The sequence below is a fragment of the Engystomops pustulosus genome, chromosome 4 (assembly GCF_040894005.1).
Source record: "Engystomops pustulosus chromosome 4, aEngPut4.maternal, whole genome shotgun sequence".
NCBI lineage: Eukaryota > Metazoa > Chordata > Amphibia > Anura > Leptodactylidae > Engystomops > Engystomops pustulosus.
Window position 1 is genome coordinate 102419670 of NC_092414.1, and position 11001 is coordinate 102430670.

The following is an 11001-nucleotide window of genomic DNA, read 5'->3' on the forward strand; positions in this document are numbered from 1 at the left end:
CTCCGTCTGGCCCCACCACTGCCTCTTCCAACCTGTTCTGGTCGAGGACTCTCCTCCGTCTCAGAAGCACTGTGTTCACCCGGCCTCTCAACCCAGCTTGGGTCTGTCACCTCATCATCCTCCGAGCCCTCAGTCTGCTCCCCCCTCGGACTTCCTGCCCTGACAACAACTTCCCCACTGTCTGACAACCGTGTCTCCTCATCGTCGGACACCTCTTTACACACTTCCACTACGTCAAGAAGGTCATCATCACCCACAGACTGTGACTGGTGGAAAACCTGGGCATCGGAAAATTGCTCAGCAGCAACCGGACAAGTGGTTTGTGACTGTGGGAAGGGTCCAGAAAACAGTTCCTCAGAGTATGCCGGTTCAAATGCCAAATTTTCCTGGGAGGGGGCAGACTGGGGGGGAGGAGGCTGAGGTGCAGGAGCTGGAGGAGTGGCGATTTCGGTGACATGGGTGGACTGCGTGGAAGACTGACTGGTGGTGGACAAATTGCTCGAAGCATTGTCAGCAATCCACGACATCACCTGTTCGCACTGTTCTGGCCTCAACAGTGCTCTACCACGAGTCCCAGTAACTTCAGACATGAACCTAGGGAGTGTAGCTCTGCGGCGTTCCCCTGCTCCCTCATCAGCAGGTGGTGTCTCACCCCGCCCAGGACCACGGCCTCTGACCCCTGCAGTAGTTGGACGCCCACGTCCCCGCCCTCGTCCTCTACCCCTAGCCCTCGGGTTAAACATTTTTAAAATGAGAGTTATAATTTTTTTTTTTTTTTAACTTTTTTTGGTTTTTTTTTGTGTTTTTTGTTTTTTTTTGTGTTTTTTGTTTTTTTTTGTGTTTTTTGTTTTTTTTGAGTTTTTAAAACCAAACAATGCTATCCTATTGCTATGGCTATTTTCTAGCCAAGTATCAAAGCACACTACTATGCCAGATGAGATGACACTGAGTTAGTGCCTAATTGAAATCCAACCCCTACTAAATTTTCCCACTTCGGTCTTTGCTATGGATATGTGCGTCACTAAGCGCAGAACACAGCAGTCGCAAGTCTCACTACAAATTGCTCAGAATTGGCTAGTACATGCACTGCAGAAAGTACAGCCACCAGCAGATCAACCAGAAATCAAATATATAGAACGCTACTGTAGGCGTAAGTAAGCTCTTTGTATTCTCCTATGGCTATTTTCTAGCCAAGTATCAAAGCACACTACTATGCCAGATGAGATGACACTGAGTTAGTGCCTAATTGAAATCCAACCCCTACTAAATTTTCCCACTTCGGTCTTTGCTATGGATATGTGCGTCACTAAGCGCAGAACACAGCGGTCGCAAGTCTCACTACAAATTGCTCAGAATTGGCTAGTACATGCACTGCAGAAAGTACAGCCACCAGCAGATCAACCAGAAATCAAATATATAGAACGCTACTGTAGGCGTAAGTAAGCTCTTTGTATTCTCCTATGGCTATTTTCTAGCCAAGTATCAAAGCACACTACTATGCCAGATGAGATGACACTGAGTTAGTGCCTAATTGAAATCCAACCCCTACTAAATTTTCCCACTTCGGTCTTTGCTATGGATATGTGCGTCACTAAGCGCAGAACACAGCGGTCGCAAGTCTCACTACAAATTGCTCAGAATTGGCTAGTACATGCACTGCAGAAAGTACAGCCACCAGCAGATCAACCAGAAATCAAATATATAGAACGCTACTGTAGGCGTAAGTAAGCTCTTTGTATTCTCCTATGGCTATTTTCTAGCCAAGTATCAAAGCACACTACTATGCCAGATGAGATGACACTGAGTTAGTGCCTAATTGAAATCCAACCCCTACTAAATTTTCCCACTTCGGTCTTTGCTATGGATATGTGCGTCACTAAGCGCAGAACACAGCGGTCGCAAGTCTCACTACAAATTGCTCAGAATTGGCTAGTACATGCACTGCAGAAAGTACAGCCACCAGCAGATCAACCAGAAATCAAATATATAGAACGCTACTGTAGGCGTAAGTAAGCTCTTTGTATTCTCCTATGGCTATTTTCTAGCCAAGTATCAAAGCACACTACTATGCCAGATGAGATGACACTGAGTTAGTGCCTAATTGAAATCCAACCCCTACTAAATTTTCCCACTTCGGTCTTTGCTATGGATATGTGTGCCACTAAGAGCTAAACACAACGGTAGCAAGTCCCCCTGCTAATTCCTCACAAAATGGTACTAGATGCAAATTAAAATAAAAAAAGTAGAACGTTATTGTAGCCCTAAGAAGGGCTGTTGGGTTCTTTGAGAATCACTCCTGCCTAACAGTAAGCTAATAGAACACCCTAACGCTTTCCCTGACCAGCAGCAGCTCTCTCCCTAGCGGCATCCAGACACAGAATGATCTGAGCAGCGCGGGCAGCGGCTAGTCTATCCCAGGGTCACCTGATCTGGCCAGCCAACCACTGCTATCGACGTGTAAGGGTACCACGTCATGCTGGGTGGAGTGCAGAGTCTCCTGGCTTGTGATTGGCTCTGTTTCTGGCCGCCAAAAAGCAAAACGGCGGGAGCTGCCATTTTCTCGAGCGGGCGAAGTATTCGTCCGAGCAACGAGCAGTTTCGAGTACCCTAATGCTCGACCGAGCATCAAGCTCGGACGAGCATGTTCGCTCATCTCTAATCATGAAACCATATAATGTAATTAACCACTAAAATACCAGGCTATTTTTGTTTTTTGCGTTTCCAGGAGGTAGACCCAGGTTTTACATTTACGGTAATGTAATCTCATTGCATCTATGTTTTGTGTGTTGGGCTGTGGTTTGCCTTTACGTTACTTGTACTCCCATCATATAGGGTTCTGTGTACTTTCATTTTGCATTTATTTGTCTGCCCAGCTCATCATATGACCTTCACTTGGAGTTTTTATACTACCATCTCTTGGAGTTTTTTGAATGCATACCCAACTTGGGTTTTTTAATTGTTTTTAAACCTGTGCCTTTTTCTCAATAAAGATTTGCTGCTTATATACACATCTGCTTTTCTTATTATTTCATGGAATTACACCAGGGGATAGTGTCAAATGTTAGTAGGGTCAAAACAGTAGCTTGTTGTTTTGGGTATGTTAGTTTATTTGTATTACGCGTTTTGAAGGTGGACCTCCTTTATCAGATCCTTTAGAAACTGGAGCATTCGTCTCGATTGTGGGTTTGTCCCATGCAGATAAACTGACTTCCTGTCCACACAAAAGAGCCGCATTCATTGGGAGAGTAAAGACTCCCAGTTGATGGTAGAATCTTAGGTGTAGAGCATGCCTCCTGTCCTGGTCACAGGCCTAGATATAAAAAGATCTTTGTAGAGACCCTTCTACTGCCCTTTAACCCCTTAAGGACGCAGGGTTTTTCGGCTCATTTCTCGCTCTCCAACTTCAAAAATCCATAACTTTTTCATTTTTACGTGTACAGACCTGTGTGAGGGCTTATTTTGTGCATAACAAATTTTACTTTCCTGTAATGTTATTTATTTTAACATGCCGTGTACTGCGAAGCTGAAAAAAAATTCCAAGTGTGGAAAAATTGAAAAAAAACCCACGTGCGTCACGTTCTTGTGGGCTCAGTTTTTACGACTTTCACTCTTCGCTCCAAATAACATGCCTACTTTATTCTTTGGTTCGGTGCGATCGCGGTGATACCAAATTTATATAGGTTTTATTGTGTTTTAATACATTTTCAAAAATTAAACGAATGTGTACAAAAAAATATATATATTTTTGCCATCTTCTGACGCTAATAACTTTTTCATACTTTGGCGCACGGAGATGTTTGAGGGGTCATTTTTTGCGAAATGATGCAAAGTTTTCATTGTTACTATTTTGAGGGCTGCGCGACACTTTGATAATTTTTTATATAATTTTTTATGTTATGTAAAAAGGTGTAAAAGTCGCATTTCGGACATTTGGGCGCCATTTCCCGCCTCAGAGGTCACCGCCGCCCGTAACCGTTTTTATATTTTGATAGATCTGGCATTTTGGGACACGGCGATACCTAATATGTTTATGATTTTTACTGTTTATTATGTTTTATATCCGTTCTAGGGAAAGGGGGGTGATTTGAACTTTTAATATTTTATTAATTTTTTTTATTTTTTAAACTTTTTTTTTCTTTTTTTTTCACTATTTTTTAGACCATCTAGGGTACATTAACCCTAGATAGTCCGATCGCTCCTACCATATACTGCAATACTACAGTATTGCAATATATGGCATTTTTGCAGGTCATACATTACAATGAGCCACTGGCTCATTGTAACGAACCTGCATAAGCCATGTAGCCTCGTGTCAAAAGAAGACCCGAGGCTACCATGGTAACCGATCGCCGCCCCCTGATGACGTTCGGGGGGCGCGGCGATCGGAAAAAAGATGGCGGCCGTCTTTTAAACGCCGCTGGCGACTTTGCCGGCGGCGTTGAGAGGGTTAATAGCCGCGATCGGTGCAAGCACTGACCGCGGTTATTAGCGGTGGGGGTTTTCTGCAAAATGCAAAAACCCCCACCTTTGTATGAAGAGGACTCAGCCCGTGAGCCCTCTTCATACACCCCTTGTACCTCTGCGCCGTAGAGCTACGGCGCAGAGCGTTAAGGGGTTAAGGTATTTGTACATTGTAATGAGGTCTCCCCTCAGCTGTCTTTTTTCTAAACTGAAAAACCCCAAATTTTGTATTCTAGTCCTCCCATTCCCTTAAAAATCTTGCTCGCTCTCCTCTGTACCTGTTCCAGTTCTACTGTATCTTTTTTATACACTGGTGCCCAAAACTGTACACAATATTCCATGTGTGGTCTGCTAATGGTATGTATATATATAGTCAGGGGTGTATACCATCTGGGCCTGGTGATTTGTCTATGTTAGTGGTTGTGAGGCGGCACTGTACCTCTTTCTGGGGCAAACTGTTGACATTCCAAAGAGAATTTACATTATTCCTCAACATGTCTTCTACCATGGGATTTTTAGACACCCTGTACCCTGTATAGATAACCTGTCACGACTAGTCCTGGAGCCAACAAGAGGGTACTCCTGGACCTTATCCTAACCAACAGACCTGACAGGTTACCCACTATTATCCATGTTGAAAGGTACCTGGGTAATAGTGACCACAATATCATTTTATTTTATGCTTTACTATGATGGTTAGTAGGGGGGCAACGAACACTCTAAACTTCAGGAGGGCAAATTTTTTTAGCAGCTAAGGGAGGACCTTATAGAACAATATTTTCTAAAATAAAAGTCACCTCAGTAGATACATAGCCCCAGCATGCACCCTCAGTACATACATAGGTCCAGCATTTCCCCTCAGTATATACATAGCCCTGCATGCCCCCTCAGTATAAACATAGGTCCAGCATGCCCCTTAGTATATACATAGCCCCAGCACATGCCCCCTCAGTATGTAAATAGCCCCAGCACATGCCACCTCAGTATATAGATAGCCCCAGCATACCCCTCCATATATAGATAGCCTAAACAGGTGCACCCTCAGTATATAGATATCCGCAGCACATGCCCCCTCAGTATATACATAGCCCCAGCATTCCCCCTCAGTATAAAAGTAGCCCCAGCAGGCTCCCTAAATGTACCAGCACAGTAAAAAAAAGTTATACTCACCTTTCTGCGCTCCCTGCAGCCTCCTCTGTGACCCAGTGTTCCTCTGTGGCAGAGCCCCAGCAGACGCAGCACGGGGTCCTCCACTCTATGACCTTGGCAACATCGTCTAAGCAGGCACAGTGCTGATCATCATGGAGGGTCAGGATAGGGCTGGGGAGGGGGTTGTGGGTTCTGTGACTACTGAACCCCCCCCTTTGATTGCAAAACAGGGGGCCCCAGGAACACATTAATAATAATTCTTTAATAATAATAATAATACCACTGGACCTTCGATGATGGCGATCATGATGCCACCACAAGTTATGTTCAAATCATAGACCTTTCTGACAGGTTAGGAAAAAAAGTTTTACTTTTATCCAACAAGTAAATTGATTGCATTTGTTAAACTTTTGACAGGAGTTAATCCTGTTGTCACTGACTTCTAAGGTATCCCCCAGAATTAATTTGCAAGTCAGAAGCAGATTATGCACTGACACCAATGTTGACATGGTCTACCAAACTGATCACACGTCATTTTAGAACAGAATATGAGAACAGTGTGTTCTATGAAATAATACTGCATATTTTTAATATTGTGCTTCAGAACTTCAGTCACAGTTCATTCAACAATGTAACAGATGTAATATGCAGAGACCTGTTCACTAACCTAGAAGTAGCAGCAAACATAAACAGATGTTTCTTCTATTGCTCTGTAGGACGTATCTATATCAAAAGAGTTTAAATCTCCTTTGTACAAAGAAGTTCAACAGTTATTGATGTTTGTATTGTTTTCTTCACAAAATAAGGCATTCTTAAATGAGTTACTAAATGCATTTTGATGGGCCCATTGCCAGAGTTGATGGCAAAAGTGGAACAGCTACTTTTCCCCTCTTATTACAAATTTTCTTATCTAAATATGAAATTCCAGGCAATTAACATTATGTTGATCTTTTATTTTAATCTATTGCCTTTCTGCTAAAAACACTTACTGTGAGTTTTTGGATAATAGAAGTTTTCTGGATTGACAGTATTTTCCTATGTTGTACACCATTGTTTATTGTTATTACTAAACACTTACATGAATTATGTTGAAAGTAGCAACATTAATTTTTGAATGTATTTCTCTGTTTTCTTTAAAACTCTTAAGTGAACATAAAAGTAGAAAACAAGAGGAAAACAAGTGAGTGTCAAGAATTAGTATAACAATAATACAAATGTTAACACAATCACAATGGTGAACAATACACCCTAAAGCACCAAAGGTAGCAGTACCACCCACCACCATAAACCATACTAACTATCCACATACTAAGAACACACTAGTGTCATCCCGCCCCAATAACCATTAGGGAGAATGGAGCATTGTTTCTCATAACTTCATCAAATATATCTATTAGAGATGAGCGAACACACTCGTCTGAGCTTGATGCTCGTTCGAGCATTAGCGTACTCGTAACTGCTCGTTGCTCGGACAAATACTTCGCCAGCTCGAGAAAATGGCATCTCCCGCCGTTTTGATTTTTGCCAATCACAAGCCAGGAGACTCTGCACTCCACCCAGCATGACGTGGTACCCTTACACGTCGATAGCAGTGGTTGGCTGGCATGATCAGGTTACCCTGGAATAGACTAGCCCCTGCCCGCGCTGCTCGCATCATTCTCTGTCTGGATGCCGTTAGGGAAAGAGCTGCTGCTGCTGCAGGGATAGCGTTAGGCTGTTATATTAGCTTACTGTTAGGCAGGAGTGAGTCTACAAGAACCCAACAGCCCTTGTTAGGGCTAGGATAGCGTTATATTTTTTTTTTTTTGTTTGCTTGTGGCTGGGCTTGCTGGCACTAGTAGTGCAGCTAGCAACATATTGTGAGGAATTTGCAGGGAGACTTGGGAACATTCTATTTAGCTCTTAGTGACACACATATCCATCTCAAACACCTAAGTGGGACAATTTATTAGGGGTTTGATTGAATTAGTCACAGTCTGCTTTTTCTTTTTTTTTTCCTTTTTTTTTTTTATAACTCAAAGTCATCAGGCACAGCACAAAATCCTGTTGTGTGCTGTCAGTGTAGGCTAGAAACTAGTCATACGAGAACCCACCAGGCCTTCTTAGGGCTACAATAGCGTTATATATTTTATTTTTGGTTGATTTGCTTGTGGCTGGGCTTGCTGGCACTAGTAGTGCAGCTAGTACCATATTGTGAGGAATTTGCAGGGAGACTTGGGAACGTTCTATTTAACTCTTAGTGACACACATATCCTTCTCAAACACCTAAGTGGGACAATTTATTAGGGGTTTGATTGAATTAGGCACAGTCTGATGATTTAATTTTTTTTTTCAAAACTTAAAGTGACTTAAAATCCAGTTGTGTGCTGTCAGTGTAGGTTAGAAACTAGGTATACAAGAACCCAACCGGCTTTTTTAGGGCTACAATAGCGTTGTATATATATTTTGTTGATTTGCTTGTGGCTGGCCTTGCTGGCACTCGTAGTTCAGCTAGTACCATATTGTGACGAATTTGCAGGGAGACCTGCAAACGTTATATTTAGCTCTTAGTGACACACATATCCATCTCAAACACATAAGTGGGACAATTTATTAGGGGTTTGATTGAATTAGGCACAGTCTGCTTTTTCTTTTTTTTTTCTTTTCTTTTTTTTTATAACTCAAAGTCATCAGGCATAGCACAAAATCCAGTTGTGTGCTGTCAGTGTAGGCTAGAAACTAGCCATACAAGAATCCAAAAGGCCTTCTTAAGGGCTACAATAGTGTTATATATTTTATTTTTGGTTGATTTGCTTGTGGCTGGGCTTGCTGGCACCAGTAGTGCAGCTAGTACCATATTGTGAGGAATTTGCAGGGAGTCTTGCGAAAGTTCTGTTTAGCTCTTAGTGACACACATATCCATCTCAAACACCTAAGTGGGACAATTTATTAGGGGTTTGATTGAATTAGGCACAGTCTGCTTTTTCTTTTCTTTTTATTCAAAAATAAAAGTCATCAGGCACAGCACAAAATCCTGTTGTGTGCTGTCAGTGTAGGTTACAAACTAGCCATAGCAATAGGACACCAAAAAAACGCAAAAAATTTTTACAGTTTACACTTTAATTTTGAAAATGTTGAACCCAAGGGCTAGGGGTAGAGGACGAGGACGTGGGCGTCCAACTACTGCAGGGGTCAGAGGCCGTGGTCCTGGGCGGGGTGAGACACCACCTGCTGATGAGGGAGCAGGGGAACGCCGCAGAGCTACACTCCCTAGGTTTATGTCTCAAATTACTGGGACTCGTGGTAGAGCACTGTTGAGGCCAGAACAGTGCGAACAGGTGATGTTGTGGATTGCGGACAATGCTTCTAGCCATTTGTCCACCAGTAAGTCTTCCACGCAGTCCACCCATGTCACCGAAATCAGCACTCCTCCAGCTCCAGAGAAAAAGAGGGGGGTAGGACAGCAATCCTTTCCTTTTTAGAAGAAATTATGGTGGTGCCCCCGGCCAGCGTTTCTGATGCCGGAAAACAGGAATGAACAATCTTCATGGAGGAAGCCACAGCACCAAGGATTAGATTCCAAAAGATTTATTTACATGTGCATCCAAACATGATAAGCGCAACGTTTTGATTCACAATGAATCTTTATCAAGCATAAAAAATGGCGAACGCCAGTACATATATATACAAAAAATGCTCAGTGACATCATTTCCTTTGTGACGTAATAAGTGATTAATTAAATATACAATTCATAAATAGTGTATGAAAAGGGAGTTTTATAGTCGACATGTGAATATTAAAAACAATATATGCTATAAGCTTCACAATTCATAAAAATAGACAATAATAAACAGCGGTTAGTGTCCAATGGTGATTGCATAGAGGTGTGTCTCCCCGTCATGCGTTGTTAAAAGGATGCGTCTCCATGGAGCTAATCCGGGTGCGCTTCAACCGTGCATGCGTAGTTAGCGAAGTTGTCATGGTGATTTTAGTCACCTGATCCGTACAGATTCAAGGATGTTTGTTCCGATCATGTGATGCATCCTATTTCTGGAGCGCGCAAGAGACAAATGCGGTAAGTAAAATACTCATAATAATAGTATGAATGCCGATATTATATCATCATTGGTTTATACAGTAAGTGGCACTGAGGATGCCTGGTGGCGCACCGCTAGAGGCATCCTCAGTGCCACTTACTGTATAAACCAATGAAGATTGCTCACTCCTCCAGCTCCTCCACCTCAGCCTCCTTCCCCCCAGTCTGCCCCCTCCCCGGAAAATCTGGCATGTGAACCGGCATACTCTAAGGAACTGTTTTCTGGACCCTTCCCAGAGTTACAAACTACTTGTCCGGTTGCTGCTGAGCTCTTTTCCGATGTCCAGGTTTTCCACCGGTCGCAGTCTGTGGGTGATGATGACATTGTTGACGTAGTGGAAGAAGTGTGTAAAGAGGTGTTGGACGATGAGGAGACACGGTTGTCAGACAGTGGTGAAGTTGTTGTCAGGCAGGAAGTCCAAGGGGGGAGCAGACTGAGGGATCGGAGGATGATGAAGTGACAGACCCAAGCTGGGTTGATAGGCCGGGTGAACACAGTGCTTCTGAGACGGAGGCGAGTCCTTGACGAGAACAGGTTGGAAGAGGCAGTGGTGGGGCCAGACGGAGAGGCAGGGCCAGAGCTGGTGCATCAGCACCAAATGTTTCACGTAGTGAAGCTCCCGTGGCGAGGGCTAGATTTTCGGAAGTATGGAGGTTCTTTGAAGAAACACCGGATGACCAACGGACTGTGGTGTGAAACCTGTGCCACACCAGGATCAGCAGGGATTCCACCACTACCAGCTTAACCAGCACCAGTATGCGCAGGCATATGAATGCTAAACACCCCACTCAATGGAACCAAGGCCGTTCACCTCCGGCCGGGCACACCACTGCTCCTTCCCCTGTGTCATCTCCTGCCTCTGCTAGTCAGCCCCCTGCCCAGGACCCCGGCCTAAACACCTCCCGTGCGAAAACCACACCTTCGCCTCCATGATACTCCACAGCATCCACCAATGTCTCCATGCGCAGCGTTCAGCTTTCCATACCCCAGACGCTGGAGCGCAAGAGGAAGTACAGTGCAACCCACCCACACGCCCAAGCCCTCAACGTCCACATCTCCAAACTACTTAGCCTGGAGATGCTGCCCTATACGCTGGTAGAGACCGAGGCCTTTCGCAACCTCATGGCGGCGGCCGCCCCTCGGTATTCGGTCCCCAGCAGCCACTGCTTTTTCCGATGTGTCGTCCCAGCCCTGCACCAGCACGTGTCAGACAACATCATCCGTGCCCTGACCAACGCCATTTCTGACAAGGTCCACCTGACCACGGACACGTGGACGAGTGCTGCCGGGCAGGGCCACTATATATCACTGATG